Raw genomic sequence first — 17820 nt, 5'->3', positions numbered from 1 at the left:
GTGATTTTATGAATGCAGAATATACTGTAATTTGGATTTAGTACTATATGGGGAAGCAAATTGTATGTTGAGATACTAAGGAGAGAGCTTTGATTAACTGGGGACTGAAGACCACAAGCTATTGAACTATCCTCTCCTAGCCCTCAATGTGGTCTGAGGTGCCGAATCCTGTACTACTGCCCTCGCTACAGTTATTTGTTGGGGGTAGGATGGAGTTCAGAAAAGGGCAGAACAGTAGTAGAGCAGGGTGGTGGCAGGTATAGGGTTTAATCTTTCAAAAAGTTGGCAACTCTAGGTGCATCATTCACAAAGCTGGCTGGGATCACCAAGCCCCACCCACTAAAATCATCCACAGTCCTTTCAACCCTCCGTCAGAAAACCATGGCAGTCAGTGGCAGTGCTACCAAACTACTAATACTAGTTCATGCATAAGAACGGAACATGCCTGCAGTGCCGGCGTCAATGGCTTAGAGCACTGTCTTTGACTGCTAGGCTTTTCTAAACATGAGTCAGCAGGCTAGGGATTTTCACCTGCTAAGGTATTTAGGGCCCCTTTTACAAAGCCACAGTAGTGTTTCTCCCGTGGCAAATGCATCAAAGCCCATAGGCATTGAATGGGATTCAGGGCATATATCATGGAAGAATCACTACCGTGGGTTTGTAAACAGGGCCTTTAATTTTTAAAATTCATGGGCGGGAGGGGAAGAAGGGAGGAAATGTATGCCCACCCAACCTACCTACTGGCCCATCCAAAAATTGCCTTCTGGCTACACCACTGCTCTTTAGAAGTAAATTACTTGGGCAAATTCCCTGAACACTGTCCTAATACCGACTCCACTCTGCCTACATCCTTTCAGAAGCATTACCAAAAATAAATATTTTATTTTGCTTTTTTCCATTTGTGACCCTTTCTTCATTTGTAAAACTCTGTAAATTTATATCTTGTGCACATTGTCCTTAAATCTCACTGTCTTGAATGGCCCACCCTTGGAATCTCTGTTTTGTACCAGAGGCGATGGGAAGTGAAAATGACTTGCCCAGCTTCCCTGATTCTTAGACCACTGCTGCAGAGCTGCCAAGTTACCCAGCTCTTGGAGAGAGACTTTTTGGTCAGTAGCGCTATAGAAATGATTAATAGTCCTGTTTTTCAACTTTTGTAATCTAACAGGGGGTCCAAAAACTTCTATGCAACAAAAAAACCCCAAGTTTGTCTCATATAGGGCTTCTTTTATGAAGGTGTGCTAGCTGAAAAACTACCACCTGCTCAAGAGGAGGCGGTAGCGGCTAGCGCCTGTGGCATTTTAGCATGCGCTATTCCACGCATTAGGGCCCTAACACGCCTTCGTAAAAGGAGCCCATAGTGTTTGGTGGAAATCCTTGTGCCAAACTTATAAATTTGAACATATGAGTTCAATACAATTGGGAAATTATAAGGAATTCAAGGAGGTTTGGGACCCGTTGACAAATTTTTATAAAGATTGAATATTAGTTTTAGCCCTTTGATTATACACATCCAGGATGGGCCAGAAAAGGGGGGGGGGGGTTTATGCCTTTAATATATTATTTGATTGTAACTTTGTTTGTCTTGATTACTTGTATTACTCTTGGTTGTCTTTATGCTGTATGGAAGGGTGGGGGGGGGGGAGGGGATATGTATTTATTATATCATTTGAAGGTATTTAAGTGCTTTTTATTTTGTACATGGTTTGATAATATGTTGCACTTGATGTTGGGTTTTAAAATGAATAAAGATATGGAAAAAAAAAAGTATTAATTTGTAATGTTTAATACCCAGTCTAAACAAGCAAGTCAAGGTGGTTTACAAAATGAGTAGCATGGGTAAGTTTGGTGGCCCTTTTGGTGGTCCTCAGAGCGTTCTCGTATTCACACCGCGGCCCTTTACTTGAAAAAAAAAACAACAAACAGTTGGAGACCGCTGCATCTTCCCTATAGACACAGATCACGGCCTTTCATCCTCGTTCCCTGATTTGAATTCCCAGATAACGTGATTCACTGTATCTTTTATCAAAGGACTGGAGATAAAAGAAGCATACATAGAATGAACGTGTGAGCCGAAGAGAGAAATAAGAGAGAGAGAGAGGACGGACTTTATGTATACAGCGTATGATATTCAACTTGGTATTGATTAAGCCCATTTGGTGGACTGAACATGAACCTAATCATCAGATCCTGCTTAAGCTTGCGCTTCTCCGGTAATTGACTCTCGCATATTGATTAAGATGTTGATGTGTCCTAGCATTACTCAGTGGTAATGCAGCTGAGAAAGGGCCTCTTCTCCCTGTAGTTCTCAGCACTCAGTGTACTGCTGTCACCGGGTTTACTCTAATGGATAAAGCTGTCATCCTAAAGCTAGAATGACTTGCAGGCACAAAGACGAAATTAGCAGCTCAATAATTTATGGGACGTGGAAAAAAAAAACTTTCCCCAACAACTCCAATTGATTGCTCTAAGTGTTTTGACTGCACTTGCCTGCTTTGCATAAAGCCTGCTATTCTAGATGGACTTATTTTTACTTAGCCCTTTTATCTGCTTCAGAATAAAAGTGTATGGAGTTTTCCTAGCAGAAGCCATTTTCCACAGTGTGCCGTGGTAGATTAGGGCTGGCATATAAATACAGTATCCATTAAATGTTTTTAAAGGTGTCTCGCAAGATGTCTTTGAGAGCAACACTAGTCAGGATAGCAATGTGTGAAAAGTTGGGGGGGGGGGTACTTCCTTGAAAAATCCGATAGGCAAAACATGTTGAAGAGACATGTCCTCACCCAACACTGTTCAAAAGAATGATACAAGATAAGTTACTTAAGAATAATTTTGAGCATTTTTAAATACTATGCATTAAGGGTTACTACTAAATAAGTTTGTAAGAAGTAAAAAAAAAAAAATTGTTAGATCAAATGAAGATTTCAGCGCATAAAATCTTATTTAGCACAATTGACAGATCACTTTTGAAGATCCTGAAAGACATCTTTACAAATATTTAGTGGATTCTGTATTTATATGTAAGGTTTGATAGATTAGTGAGGATGAATCCCACATGATCACTATGGACATGGGCAGTGGTTCACATGTTAACAGAGTACTGTACTTAGTTCTTTTTAAAAAAGGTTTGGACAAGTTCCTGGAGGAAAAGTCCATAGTCTGCTGTTGGGACAGACATGGATGGTAGCATGGAATGCTGCTACTACTTGGGTTTTTGCCAGGTAGTTGTGACTTGGATTGGCCTCCGCAAAGACAGGATACTGGGCCAGATGGACCCAATAAGGCTGTTCTTATGTTCTTATTAAATATAGTATGATCAGGTTTGTTGATACAGGGTTGGTCCATACATTGTCTGCATGGTTCTTATGACAATACTAAACCCATAATCCCAGGGTCTTTCTCCTTATAATGACTGATCGCTAATCAATATGCTCTCCAGAATCTAATTCTTAATGTAATAACTGATCCCAAATCTTATCATAAGTCACAATGATTCCTTGTTGAAAATTGCAGGATATAAGACACTATATGGTATGATAGGGTATGGAATAAATGCTGTTTAGTTAGAGCACGGAATGGTAAATGCTATGGATTTATTCAAGCATATGCTGATGACTAGCTGGCTTTAATTTTATTGAGTTGATCCCTGTATCCTATTTTATGTTTCTTCATACAACATGTAATTAAACTCTTGAATTTGTTGCCGGAGAATGTGGTGAAATCAGTTAGCTTAGCAGGGTTTTATAAAGGCTTGGATAATTTCCTAAGAGAGCTGTCCATAGGCCATTATTGAGATGGCTTGTGGAAATCTACTGCTTATTCCTAGGATAAGCAGTATAAAATTTGTTTTCCTACTTGAGATCTAGCTAGGGACCTGGGACTTGGGTTGGCTACTGTTGAAAATAGGATACTAGGCTTGATGGCCCTTTGATTTGTCCCAGTATGGCAATTCTTATGTTTTGTTCTTATGTTACTGTGTTTCAATTATGCATTATGAGGGTAGTTCTATAAAAGGCACCTAAATATTTGGACATGCCCAGATGTGGCCTGACTCACCTGTGTGTTGTAAAGAGTGCATAGTTGGGCATGCATTTTACTGAATAGGTACGTACATGGTGTCAAAAGTAAATTCTTCCTCATGGTAAGGTACACAGATATCAGCTCGCATCACCATATATATGAGTAGTTGTATGTGCATGTTCAACGGGCAAAATCCAAAATCACTCCTTACGGAATTTTGTACGGTGTTTGCATCTATGAGACAAACATGTTTTTTCTTGTTACATAGATCTTTTTGGACCCCCCTGTTCGATTACAGAAATTGGATCGTTCCAAGTCTAATAGATGCTGGCTGGCACTGTTGAATAATCTATTGCTCTATTGTCCCTTGATACTTAAATTTTGGAGATCTATTTGGGGTCAAGTGAATAAAATATTGGAAAATCCAGTGGCCCTGACGTACGATACCGTGCTATTTGTCATGTTAATGAGGGCGAAAAGCTCAATATCTTCCCATAATAATAAACGTCTCTTTATTATGACAGGGATTGCCATACAACTTATTTTGAGGAACTAGAAAAACTGGGACCGGTTAAATTATAATTTCTGGTGGGAGTCTTTATGTCCACATTTTTAAAATGGAACGTATGATTGCTATACAGCAGGGACATTATAGGAAATTTAAGGAGGTTTGGGAGCCATTGACAAGATTCTGTAAGGAGTGATTTTTGATTTTTCCCTTTGAACACGTCCAGAGTGGGGAAATACTTTTAATTTAAGTGCAATTGTTGGATATGTAAAAAGGGGGGGATGATATATGTATTTGTCATAAAATATAATTTGATAGAATTTAAGTGCTGTTAAAGTGTAAATTGTCTGTGTAATATGTTGCACTTATTTTTGGCTTTTAAAATGAATAAAGATATTTAAAAAAAAAAAAAGATTTCACATAAAAAATTTAAAAGAGACACTTTGGACCAGTGATAGCTTGCATATAGGCTACTTGCTAAGACTAGTTCTAATGGCAGATTGAGGTCTGTAATGTCCTATAATGTCCCTACATATACAGTACTCCCCCAAAATTTGCAGGGGTTATGTTCCAGGAACCCCCGCGAATTTTGAAAAACTGAATACGGTTTTTAGGCAGGGGAGGCAGGAGAGGGTAGCCGGAGCGCCGGCGAGTGAAGGAAATTACTCGCTGTATGTTCTGATCGCCTCTTCCTGTACTAAAGTCAGGCCTCACCAATCAGGAGCTGCTTTGACACGTAGCTCCTGGCCCGACTTTAGTACAGGAAGAGGGTGTCGGAGTATACAGTGAGTGATTTCCTTCACTCACCGGCGCTTCGGCTGCCCTCTCCTGCCCAGTCATTCGCGGTCAGAAAATACCGTGAATGACCAGGACCGCGAACCACCAACCGTGAACCACCGACCGCAAATTTGTGGTGGAGCACTATATAAATATATTTAAGTATTAAAAAGGTTTTTACAACCACAAAAACAATTGGGACTGGCTCATTCAAGCATAAACCTATTATTATTAGGACTGTTAGTGTACAACACATGTATTGAACGTATTTACTGATAGATGGACTATGTGTTTGCTTGTCCCCATCAGCAAACTTTATTTTGGATTGTCAGCCGTAGAAAATACCGTAAATGAGATACCTGAGTAACACCCTTAAGAGATTGATTGCAGTTACTATATCTAGTGGACAAGATTTGAATTAACACATTTACATGATTTGAAGAGCATTTCAGCCAACTATTTGAAGGCTCTGATGGAAGACTTCAGGGGCCGCATGTTGGAGACCAGTGAGTCACTGTATGTATCCCTCCAGAAGCATGTTAAGGATCCTTTTTAACAAGGCTTCAGTACATCTGCAGTATTTCTCTAGATATATTTTTAGGAAGAATGATATTGAATAACATTAATAAAGGCTGAGTTACCCATATTAATTGGAAATTAATTACAAGTTAGTATGTAGAGTGAACAAGTAGGAACCAGGAGGTCATTTTGCTGGTCATTAACTGCTAAGTTCAATCATCTGGTTTCAGTTTAAAGGGAAAAATGAGAAATATAAAAAGAGGTTAAATGAAGCACAGGGCTTTAATTTTACACATAGGATTTGATGGCGTGCATAAGTTATCGGTCACTTAAGTCCCCAAGTGTGTCAGTGGAATTTCTGCTCTCAACTGCAGTTCCATTTTAATAAGGAGTGAACCCAGAGCTCCTCTGAGCCGATGAGAGTAATTACTGTGTGAATTTGACCAAAAGGCTTATTTTGAAGTGACAGTGTGTGAAACGTACGCATTGTACCACAACCCAACTTAAAGCAGCAACATGAAAACCAGAAACATATAATGCTATGCTAGAATCTAAGGAATAACTTCTGATCTCTACAAAAAAAAATTCTGAAAATCACACCTGAACTGATTGGTGAATTGTATTTTGAATTTGTAGGAAACCAGTTCCCTAATACTGAGGAAATCTTTAGAACTTTGTCTTTCATGGAAAGTCAGCAATGTCTTTTGCCCGGGTTTGCACCTGTTTAAAGTAAAACCGTACTCCCCCTGAAAAAAATGCACTGGGAAAAAGTACCTGTAGACATGTTTTTCCTTCTAAATAACATAACATAGCATAACTTTATTTTTCTATACCGCCTCAATCATAAGAATTCTAGGCGGTTTACATGAAAGAGAAACAACTGGACAATCAGCGAAATACAAAATATTAATAATAAGAATACAGTATATTAGTAATATTAGTAATAAAAATACAGCATATTAACTATCTTACTGTGCCATATGCCTGGAACAGACTGCCTGAGTCAAGCTCCATCTCTGGCAGTATTCAAATCTAGGCTAAAAGCCCACTTTTTCAAGGCTGCTTTTAACTCCAAACTCCCATTCAGTTGTAAAGTACCAATGTCTGTTTTATCATTCACTCTATGAAAATTTCCCTAACCCTTATTTGTCTAATTAGACTGTAAGTTCTATTGAGCAGGGATTGTCTCTTATGCACATGTTTAATGTACAGCACTGTTTATATCTAACTGTGCTCCAATACAGTGGTACCTCGGAATCCAGACACCCCAGAACTCGAACGACTTGGAAACCGAACTGTTTTTTTTCTTAATTTTTGATCCAGAATCCGAGCGCTGCTTTGGAATCCGAACTGCAAGCGGTGCTCAGCCCAAAGCTTCCCTCCCAGGCAGAAACAAGAAGCTGCATCAGAGGGGAAGCTTTGGGCTGAGCACTGCTTGCAGTTGCCGTTGCAAATCTTGCTATCTCTGCCGGTGGAGGTCCCGATCTTGCTGTCTTTGCTGGTGGGGGGGGGGGGGGAGGTCCCGATCTTGCTGTCTTTGCCAGTGGGTTCCCGGTCTTGCTGTCTTTGCCAGTCTTGCTGTCTGAGTTTGTGGGACCAAGGAACTGATTAATCCAGTTTCTCTTATTTTCAATGGGAAAAATTGTCTTGGAACTCGAACAGGGTTCTGGAACGGATTAAGTTCGGATTCCAAGGTACTACTGTATCTGGATAAATAGCCAGATAAACTTAGGATGACAAAAAATGTCAAATATGACCAGTTACTTATCTGGAGAGCAGATTGAATAGCACTATTATCCAGAGTGCTCTGGTATGAAACACTCTACAGGTATAATCGACATTGCTCACAAAACAGGCAGCAAAATCGAATATTATGTGTCTTACTTAATTGCTACAGCTGGTGTTTATTAAAAAAAACAAAACCAAACATAAAACAGTCTGTACAGAAACAACAAGGAAACAAAACCCCACAAAAAGAACAATAAAAACAGAAAAAGTGGGGATGGAACAGTACACAGCAACCATGGATTATTACACCAAGTTGATTTTTCTCTCTTGAGTAATAAACTACGAGTTGTTTGTTTTTAAAACATGAATGTCCTTCAAGAATATGCCAATTTTTACATATAGGGCTCCTTTTACGAAGGCGCTTTAGGGCCTTAATGCGTGGAACAGCACGTGCTAAAATGTCACACGCGCTAGCCGCTACCGCCTCCTCTTGAGCAGGTGGTAGTTTTTCATCCAGCGCACGCTATAGCGTGCGCTAATCCGGTGCGTGCGCTAAAAACGTTAGCGCACCTTCGTAAAAGGAGCCCATAATCTTCCCGAGTTCTTCATCCACTGCTCTAATCATGTCTACTTCTCTACTCGACTTACGAGGGTGGTTTGAAAAGTTTGGTAAAAACTCAAGTTAAACAACGTAGTCTCCAGCAAGGGCTTTACACATAGTCCAGCGAGTTTCCAGTTTTTTTCATAAGCTATTTTTCCTAAGATACAATTTGGACCTAATAAACAATTGGAGCATTGCTTTTATTCACTTTCTTCAGGTTGATAGGGTGCCCAAAATATAGAGGAGAGGTCATTCCTGTAAGACCAGGTCATTGTTAATATACCTATAACCCTCCTGCTGTGCTGACCAGAAGAAAAATATCAAAGAAGAATAGAGTTTCAATTATGCTTGTCACATTTCCTTGACCTCTTTTCCCTGTGTGCCAATAAGCTTTCATTAAAGCATATTTAAGGCCCATAACCTCATTAGATTAATAACAGTTAATTAAATCCATACCAAACAGCAAAGGGCTGGGATGGTACTTTCCAGGACACCTCAGGGCCATGTATGCACAAGAAACATGCCAGTAAAGGGTAAAACTGAGTGAGACAGATGAAAAGATAAAGAAAGAGAGAGAGAGAGAGAAGGAGGAGCTGACACCCAGAATGTAATTCAAAGAGAGTGAATGCTATTTATAGGAGGGAAGAAATTTGGGATTTAACTGATGCCTTTTTCAGTTATAGCCCAAAGCCAGTTGTATTCAGGTTCAAAGGCATTTTCCTGTATTCAGCAGGCTCAGAACCTAAGTTTGCACCCACTGGCACCTTTGTTGGGCCTGGGTTGGTGGCAGCAGTAGTGGTAAAATTAGGGTTACCAGATTTTATGTCAGTAAGACATCATACCCTATCCTATGGGTGTATCTTTTTTGAGCAGTCTGGATGGACTATATGGGTCTTTATCTGCCATCATCTGCTATGTTACTATATTTTGTATCAATCCACAATGGGGGCAATTCTACAGTAGGGTATCCAATATTAGCCTACATTTAGGCATTTCCATTAATACCTGCCATTGACCTAGTGTATATGTAGCAGGCATTCAGCCAGCTTACAGATATGGTCATTATGCAGCACTTCTAATTCATGCACGCTCTGGGTGGGGTTTGCTAATGGTATGTGGCTTTCCAAGTTTGTGCATGCTTGGGGCACCAAAAGTGATCACTCCACACACCCTACCTTAAAAGCCAGTCCTGCTTACTTAGAGCTATGGCTGCTATTCCTCTCCTCATGGGTTTCCTGTTACGGTTCTCAGGATGAGCAGAGAGGCAAATAGGAAAACATTAAATACAGCTATTTCACTGTCTAGGCAGTTATTCCAGGACTGCAGCACTGGTGTTCTATTCCTGAGCGACCTGGCTGGGAAGGAGGCAGGACAAGAGAGAGTCTGGAAAGCCCATGTACAATCCAGGGGACTTGGACAGTCTGCGTCTGGGCTTAATCCAAGCCGTTATCTTCCCAGTACATTATCCTTATAAAAAGACTTGCACTGCCAAAAAATCTTGAATCACCCATCCCAGTTCTCTGATTAAAGCCATTTCACTGTTTAAACCTCTCCATATAGGCAACACATTCCCAAATTATAGGTCTGATTGAGTCCCTTTGGCTTCACAAAATAGAAACAAATAATGTTAGCATTTTGAACATAATTTCTGTTGTATATGCAACCGTTTCACAGCACAACTGTGTATTAAAGATTTATTGTAATAGGCACTTTTAAATGTCTATAAACACATCTGCAGGTCAACAGTTTGGGCCAGATATACCAAGCACTTTCCCCCTAGACCAGGGGTCTCAAAGTCCCTCCTTGAGGGCCGCAATCCAGTTGGGTTTTCAGGATTTCCCCAATAAATATGCATGAGATCTAGTTGCATACACTGCTTTCATTGTATGCTAATAGATCTCATGCATATTCATTGGGGAAATCCTGAAAACCCAACTGGATTGCGGCCCTCAAGGAGGGACTCTGAGATCCCTGCCCTAGACCCTCTAGTTCAGTGTTTCTCAACTCAGTCCTGGAGTACCCCCTTACCAGTCAGGTTTTCAGGATATCCACAATGAATATGCATGAAAGAAATTTGCATAGAATGGAGGCAGTGTATGCAAATCAAATTTGTGCATATTCACTATGGATATCCCGAAAACCTGACTGGCAAGGGGATACTCCAGGACCGAGTTGAGAAATACTGCTCTAGTGTATCTGGTCCTTTGTATATAAACAACACATATATGTTACACATCATATCAGTAATCTAAAGACATTGGACAGCATCCAGCTAGGCTCCAAATTTGAAAGACAGACAGCTCCTCTGCCACCAGCAGCTGCCTCGGCCTGAGTCTTCATCGTCCAAGCGTGGAGAGAATCGGGCCGGCATGGGAGAGTCGCTCCTCTCCCCAACGCTTTTCCGGTGTGGCACCATTCTAAAACGACATGTCTAGCAGTGTGGAGTCACTTGGTGTGATGCCTAAGGTGCAAGCCAAGGTGCGCTTCTATGCGCAGTTCCCATTGCCCAGGCAAGAGAAAGACCTCCAATCTACCCAGAGGTCCAGAGGGCTACCAACTAGCAAGTGATCGCTGCTATTCAAACCATCCACCACCCACTGCAGTCACCTGTATACATGGACCTTCAGCTACTGGACAAGGCAAGGTAGAAATAGCCCACCATCTGTGGATTACTTCAGCCTCAACTACAAAATCTAACTACATTGTTCATTGGAAGTAAACCATTGATAAGCCAGAAGAATGAACATGCTGCAGATCCACTGCCTAATCTTAATAGGGCGACTCTTATTTAAAGAAAGTTTAATAGATGGGGCATACAACAATAACTTTATTCAAAGAAATTTGGCCTCTATCAATTACCTGATGCTTTTCATCAAAATGCGCAGACTCAAGTCCTGAGGAGACGTTAGCGCCAGCAATGGACACCACTTAGCACAGGATACCAGAACGCCAGAAGTTCCAAAAGTGATCGTGGGTAATAGAAATACAAAACCTTCTCTGCCCCACCAGCAGAATTTTAAAAAAAGATCACATAGGGAAGAAATGTATTATGAATCATTGGCTGTCTGACCAGCCTTCCTCTGTATGGAATTGGAGGAATAAGCTGCATATCCTGATGCAATGGGAGGCGAGAGCTGTGGCTGGTTCCCGTAATAGACGTTAAACTTTCCTTCAAGTGTGGACTCCTTATCTGAATGTCCTGACTCCAAGAGGCCGCAGTCAGATTCTGAATGATCTATGACTTGTTGATTTGTGCTTTATGGCATGTATACTGGGGTTGCCTACTGTATTTCTGTGGGGAGGGAAGGAGGAAGGGGAGGGGGAGTGGGGCCAAAGGGCAGAGTGGTTTGGGGACTGGATAAATATGGGTTATTGTTACAGAATTTTATTGTCTTGGTGTGGTTGTTGTACTTTTCTTTGATTGCAATAAAAAGATTAAAAAATAAATAAAAAGGGTCACATGAATCTCACACTTACCCTCAGAAGAGGATTACACACCAATAGAGTGTATATATATGAATGTATGAGCAGCCTGTATTAAGACTCTGATCCTAAGTGACCTGGTAGCTGGATATCAGGTTGATACAGCCTGCTTAACAGAAACATGGATTCCGATGATAACAACCCAGTCCTAGTTAACCCATGCTAGCCAGAATACAAAGTGATTCATTGCCCCAAAAGGACAAAGAGAAGTTCACATTATATAAATCATTTATTTCCTTAACGTTATTAGATAGCAATAATGAACAGGGTCTAGAATATATGGTGTGTAATATCAAAAGTCTGGAAGAAAAAGACTTAGGAATAATGTACAGACCTCCTGGCAACTGAAAAAAGATAGAAGATAAACTATTTAATAATAATAATAATAATAATAATAACTTTATTTTTCTATACCACCATAGTCAGACGACTTCTAGGTGGTTCACATCGAAAGAAGGCTGGACATTCAGCGAATTACAAATGCATGAGGGGAATGTTACAGAAGAAAAGGGTTGTAGGGGAGGGAATGTAAGAGGGGTTGTAAGGGGAAGGGAAAGTGAGAGGGGTAGGAAATGCCTGAAGATTGCTTCGGGTTTGTAGGGGGGGAAAAATGCATAGTGAGCGCGGATCGGTCTGTTTAGGTGATGAATTTGTCAAACAAAGTTGTTTTGATAGATTTTCGGAATGCGTTGTAGGTCTGTCTGGTTTTATTTATGTAGTTTCCCAGCCAGGATTGTTGTCTGTTAGCTTGGAACATGAAGGTTCTGTCGAGGAAGGATTTGTATTTGCAGCCAGTAATTTTAGGATAGGTGAAGATGTTTTTGTTTCTGGTTGTTTGTGTGGGGCTGTGTAGAGTAAAGTGTGTTTGCAGGTAGGAAGGTGCTAGGCCCCAGATTTGTCTGAAGCAGATGCATGCAAATTTGAACTGTATTCGCGCTTCCATTGGTAGCCAGTGCAGTCTTTTGTACTATGGGCTAATGTGGTCTTGTTTTTTCAGTCCGTAGATTAAGCGAACTGCAGTGTTTTGTACTAATCTCAGTTTTTTTATGTTTTTTTGTGGGATACCCAGGTAGACGATGTTGCAGTAGTCCAGGGTGGATAGGATCAGCGATTGCACCAGTAACCTGAAGGATGTTGTGTCAAAGTATTTTTTAATAGTCCTTAGCTTCCATAGTGTATAAAAGCATTTCTTCACTGTTAAGTTTGTGTGGTCAGCCATGGTCAAGTGCGTGTCTAGTGTGATACCCAGATTTTTTATGGTTTTGGAAATCAGATATTCGTGGCTATTTATTTTTAAAGATGTTCTCGTTATTTTGTTGTTGGGGCTTGCCAAGAAGACTTTTGTTTTCTCTGTGTTTAGTTTCAGTTTGAAGTTGGTGGTCCATTTTTCAATTTCTCTCATTGTGTGTGAAAGGATGTCTATAATTTCAGTTGAGATGTCATTTAAGGGGATTAGGATGGATATATTGTCTGCGTATATGTAGTGTTTTAAGTTTAATTCTTGTAGTCGGTGACCTAAGGATGCTAAATGCTGAATAATGTAGGTGATAGAGGGGAGGCTTGGGGTACCCCTGACAGGTGATTTCCATTGCTGGCTACTCGGTAGGATCTGTTTGTTAGGAATTCTTGGAACCAATTCTTTACCTTTCCCGAGATTTCCATTACATCAAGGCACAGTAGAATGATTTTGTGGTCTACTAGGTCAAACGCACTGCTAAGGTCTAATTGTAGGATCAGTGCGCTTTTGCCTTTGCTGAAGAGATCATAGAGGTGGTTTAGTATGGAGGCTATGACCGTTTCTGTGCTGTATCCTTTCCTGAAACCTGATTGATGTTCGCTGAGGATGTTAAATCTGTCTAGGTAGTTTACCAGTTGGAGGTTGATCAATCCTTCCTGTAGTTTTGTGAAGAGGGGAATTTTTGCTTTGGGTCTGTAGTTGGATGTTATTGCTGTAGAGGTTTTCTGATCTTTGGGGATTGGTGTAATCAGTGTGTGACCCATGTCTTTGTTTAGTGTTCCGTTTGTAAGGGCCATTGTTAGCCAAATGAATAGTTCCATTTTGAATTCTGGTGGGGCAGTTGTCATGATTTTGGGGGAACATTCATCGAGTAGGCAGTTTGATTTGCTGTATTTGTTGAATAAATTTAGGAACTAATGCCAATTTGGGAATTCAAAGTGGTCCCAGATCATGTCTACTCTGGTATTCTGGTCGTGGGGTTCGAGATAGTGGAGGATATCATTTGTGGGTGAGGCTAGAGTTGCTCTTAGGTCTGTGATTTTGTTTTTAAAAAAAGTTGGTTAGTGCTTGGGCAGATGGGGTGCTCTCATTGTCTTTTTTCAGGATTCTTGTTGTGTCTGTTAGTGTTTTTACTAGTTTGAACAATTCTTTGCTGTTTATTTTTTCTGTACCTATTTTTTGTATGTAGTGTTTTGTGCGTTTTTCTCTGATCATATTTTTGTGTTTTCATTTTTTTTTTTCCAGGTTGTCTTATTTGTTTCTTTGTTTGTTTTTTTCCAGGTTCTCTCCAGCTTTCTTAGTTCCTGTTTATTGGTTAGTAATTCTGAGTCAAACCATTCATTTGGTGCTCTATCTTTCTTTTTGTATGTTTGGTAAGGAGCTATTTGGTCTAAGAGTTCTTTACTGAACATTTTCCATCTTGTGGGGAATTCCTGTATTTCATTGGTTGTAGGGCGAAGCTCATAGTGGGCCCAGAATTCAGTTGGGTTTATAGTACTTCGGCTGGTTATTGTTTTCGTGTTTTTGCTTTTGTGTTTCGGCTGGGAATTCTGTTTTTGCCAGTGTAAGTGGAAATTGCCAATATAGTGGTCCAACCAGATGCATTTTCCCCAGGACCCTGTATGATATTGTATTTTGGGGTCTATGATTTCTTTTTGAGAGAAGGTAACTATGTCAAGCTTGTGGCCTTTTTCATGGGTTATCTCTGTGTCAGGAATAGGGAAGTCGAGTGACATTAGGAAGTTTGTAATTTCGGTTACTTCTGGCTTTCCCTTTTGTTCTAAGTGAATGTTTATGTCCCCTAGCAGTAGATTGTACGGGTCTTTTAGGATGTTAATGGTTAGGAATTCAAAGAATTCTTCTCTGGCGCTTGACCACTTTTTGGGCGGGATATAGAATAGAGTTGTTGTCAGTGGATCTTCTAATTGAGCATTAGTGATTTTACAAGTTAGTGTTTCTAGGTTTTCTGAAGTTTTTGAATCTGTCTTGGTATAGTTAAAGGATTCTTTTAGTATAATCGCTAGGCCACCTCCTTTTTTCCAGCTTCTTGATAGTGGGAGTATTTTGTATCCCTGTGGTAGGATTTCTTTTATGATATCATCTGTGTCAGAGACCAGCCATGTTTCTGTCACGAATAGAAATTCCGGTTTTATATTATGTGTGCTTTGTTTCTCACGGAGCGGGTATTCAGATAGTATCCTTTGATGTTATTGTAGCTGGTTGGGGTTGGAGTTTCAGAGTATGTTAGTTTTTTTAGGTTTCTGTTATTGGTCTTGTTTCTGTATGGTTTGCGGGGTTTGCGTGTGGTATTTATCACTGGGATAAGAAGTGGGCCTTGTTCTGGAAGATTTTTTTGGAGTTGGGGGAGTTTGTTGATTTAGTTAGTTTGGCTGTTCTGTGCCAGGAGGGATAAGTGTGAATGGGTTGAGGGGATTTGTCTTCGTTTCCAAAGCATCTAGAGCAGATTAGGTACAATATTCCTAGGAGTAGTTGGTGTTTGTTAAAAATTGCCATGTTGTGTGAGGTGTAGAGGGAAGTAAGTCGTATTGGGTAGTGGAGGGTAGTGTCGGTAATTGTGTGAGTGGTGGGTGTTGGTAGTTGGTGACGGGTTAAACGTGCGGAGATGGGCTGTGCATGTGATGACAAGTTAAACCTGCGGTATCAAACTTTACATGCGGTGGAAGGTTATACATGTGGTGATAGGTTATATGAGATATCAGGCTATACATGCGGGTTGTAGGTGTGGTAGTAGGCTATAAGTGTGGCTACACATGCAGGTTTCACAGGTTGCACATGCAAATTTCACAGGCTGTACTTGCGGACTATAATTATAGGCTACACAAGCAGATTTTGCAGGCTATATAGGCTACAAATGCAGATTTCACATGTTAAACAGGCTGTACATGCGGACTAAAATTATGGCTACACTAAAATTATGGCTACATATGCAGATTTCACAGGCTATACGAGCAGATTTCACAGGCTATACGTGCAGACTATAGATATAAGTTATATAGACTACATATGCAGATTTCGCAAGGTTGTGTATGCAGACTATAATTATGGTTGTACAGGGTGCGCTGGTTATGCATGCAGGCAGCCTGCATAGGCTGAACATGCGGGTAGTACGTATAGGTTATACAGGCTAAACATGTTATACTTGCAGTCTGTAAATTATGAGTTCTAGAAGAAGCTGCAGGTTGTCCTTTTTGTAGTAAAGAAGAAACCTCTTCGTGTGGACGGGGTTTCGGACGATTCGCGCAGATGCTTCGCAAAGGCGCACGCGCCTTTGTCGGCGCGCCGAACGGCTGCACGCCTTTGGTGCTGCAGTTCTTTTAAAGTACTCCCCTGCTGGATTGGGGGAGGGGCAGAGCTGTGCTCTCACGCTCTGCTGGAGAGCGCTCCCGATACCCCCAACCACCCGCTGATTTCTCATTATGCCACAACTTTTAGTCACTTAATAGTTCTTGGAGACATAAACCTACATTTAGAAATACACGATGACCCCAAAACCTGCACCTTTAAAAACCTAATGGAGCAACTCAGCTTTACTACCTTTCCATGTGATCCTACTGTCAAGCTGTATCCTACTGTTCTTTTAGGAAACTATTTAAGACCTATCTGTTTAACAAATTTATTACTTGATTGATGATGATGCTACTATATTTGTGCTTGTTATACATTTGTATCTTATCACTGATTGTCCAGTTCTCTTATTTGTTAACCACTTTGAACTTTTTGGTTGTTGGCGGTAAAGAAAAATAAAGTTATTATTATTATTATTACTTATAATGGTGTCACAGTTTAGACTTCATAGCTGATATATTCAAAAACGTTAACTTTCCCTTGATAGACCATGTTACATGGGAACCTGTTATCTGGTCAGATCACTACTTAATAGATTTATTCCTGAAACCACCTATAATACGTATACTGGCACCTACAGTAGACATATCTAATGTAAAGCGTAGCAAGATCCCTGTGCAAGCATTCTAGGGTGCAATAATGGACCACTTATAACCCAAAGGCAAAGTTGTGGTTAAGGCCATAAGCTCCTGGCATGACCTTACCACATCTTTTTTGTTGTTTTTTAAATCTTTATTGATTTTCAAATTTGATAGTGCAATACAATTAGTGAATCATAAAATACTGCATAGAACGCACTATACAATTATTACATTAAACAGTTGACCTTACCCCATCTGTTTTAGACAAGATTGCTCTAACCACATGTATAAAACCAAAACAGAAAAAAAAACTCTCATAATTTTCAGAATCACTAATAGCCTTAAAAACCAAAAGAAGAAGGCTAGAAAGACTCCGGAGGAAAAAATCAAACACATGAGCAATACATTACCTGGAGAAGGGAAATAAAACAATACAAACTAGCCACAACAGAAGCAAAAAAAACCAAAACGTACTATGGAAACAAGACAGAAAGAAGATTGACTCATTTGAGCTTTGGTGCTGGAGAAGGATTTTAGGTGTGCCATGAACCACCAGAAAAACTAACAAGCCCAAATGATGAAATTACGACTGTCTTATTTTGGACATACCATTAGAAGAGAGAGATCACTGGAGAAGGATATCATGTTTGGGAAGATTGAAGGAACCAGGCGACCTGCAATCAGATGGCTGGACAGGTTGAAAACAACCATGGGGATGACACTGGAGGACCTTTCCGGACTAGCACAAAATCAATTTCTTTTTAGATCCACAGTTCATCAAGTCGCTAGGACGCGAACATGAGTCGATGGCACCTAACAACAACAATGATAACTTGATATCCTATTCAGGGAACACACCCAAGAGCCTTTTTAAGGTCTTCACATCCCTGATCTCTACTAAAGATGTAATATCCAATACCACCTTACACAAACCTGATTAAACCAATCTATCAAACTACATTCAGGAAAAGATCAGAATAATTAGAGAGACATTTACAGA

This window comes from Geotrypetes seraphini, chromosome 1 (genome assembly GCF_902459505.1).
Source record: "Geotrypetes seraphini chromosome 1, aGeoSer1.1, whole genome shotgun sequence".
Taxonomy (NCBI): domain Eukaryota; kingdom Metazoa; phylum Chordata; class Amphibia; order Gymnophiona; family Dermophiidae; genus Geotrypetes; species Geotrypetes seraphini.
This window is presented reverse-complemented; position numbering follows the sequence as displayed.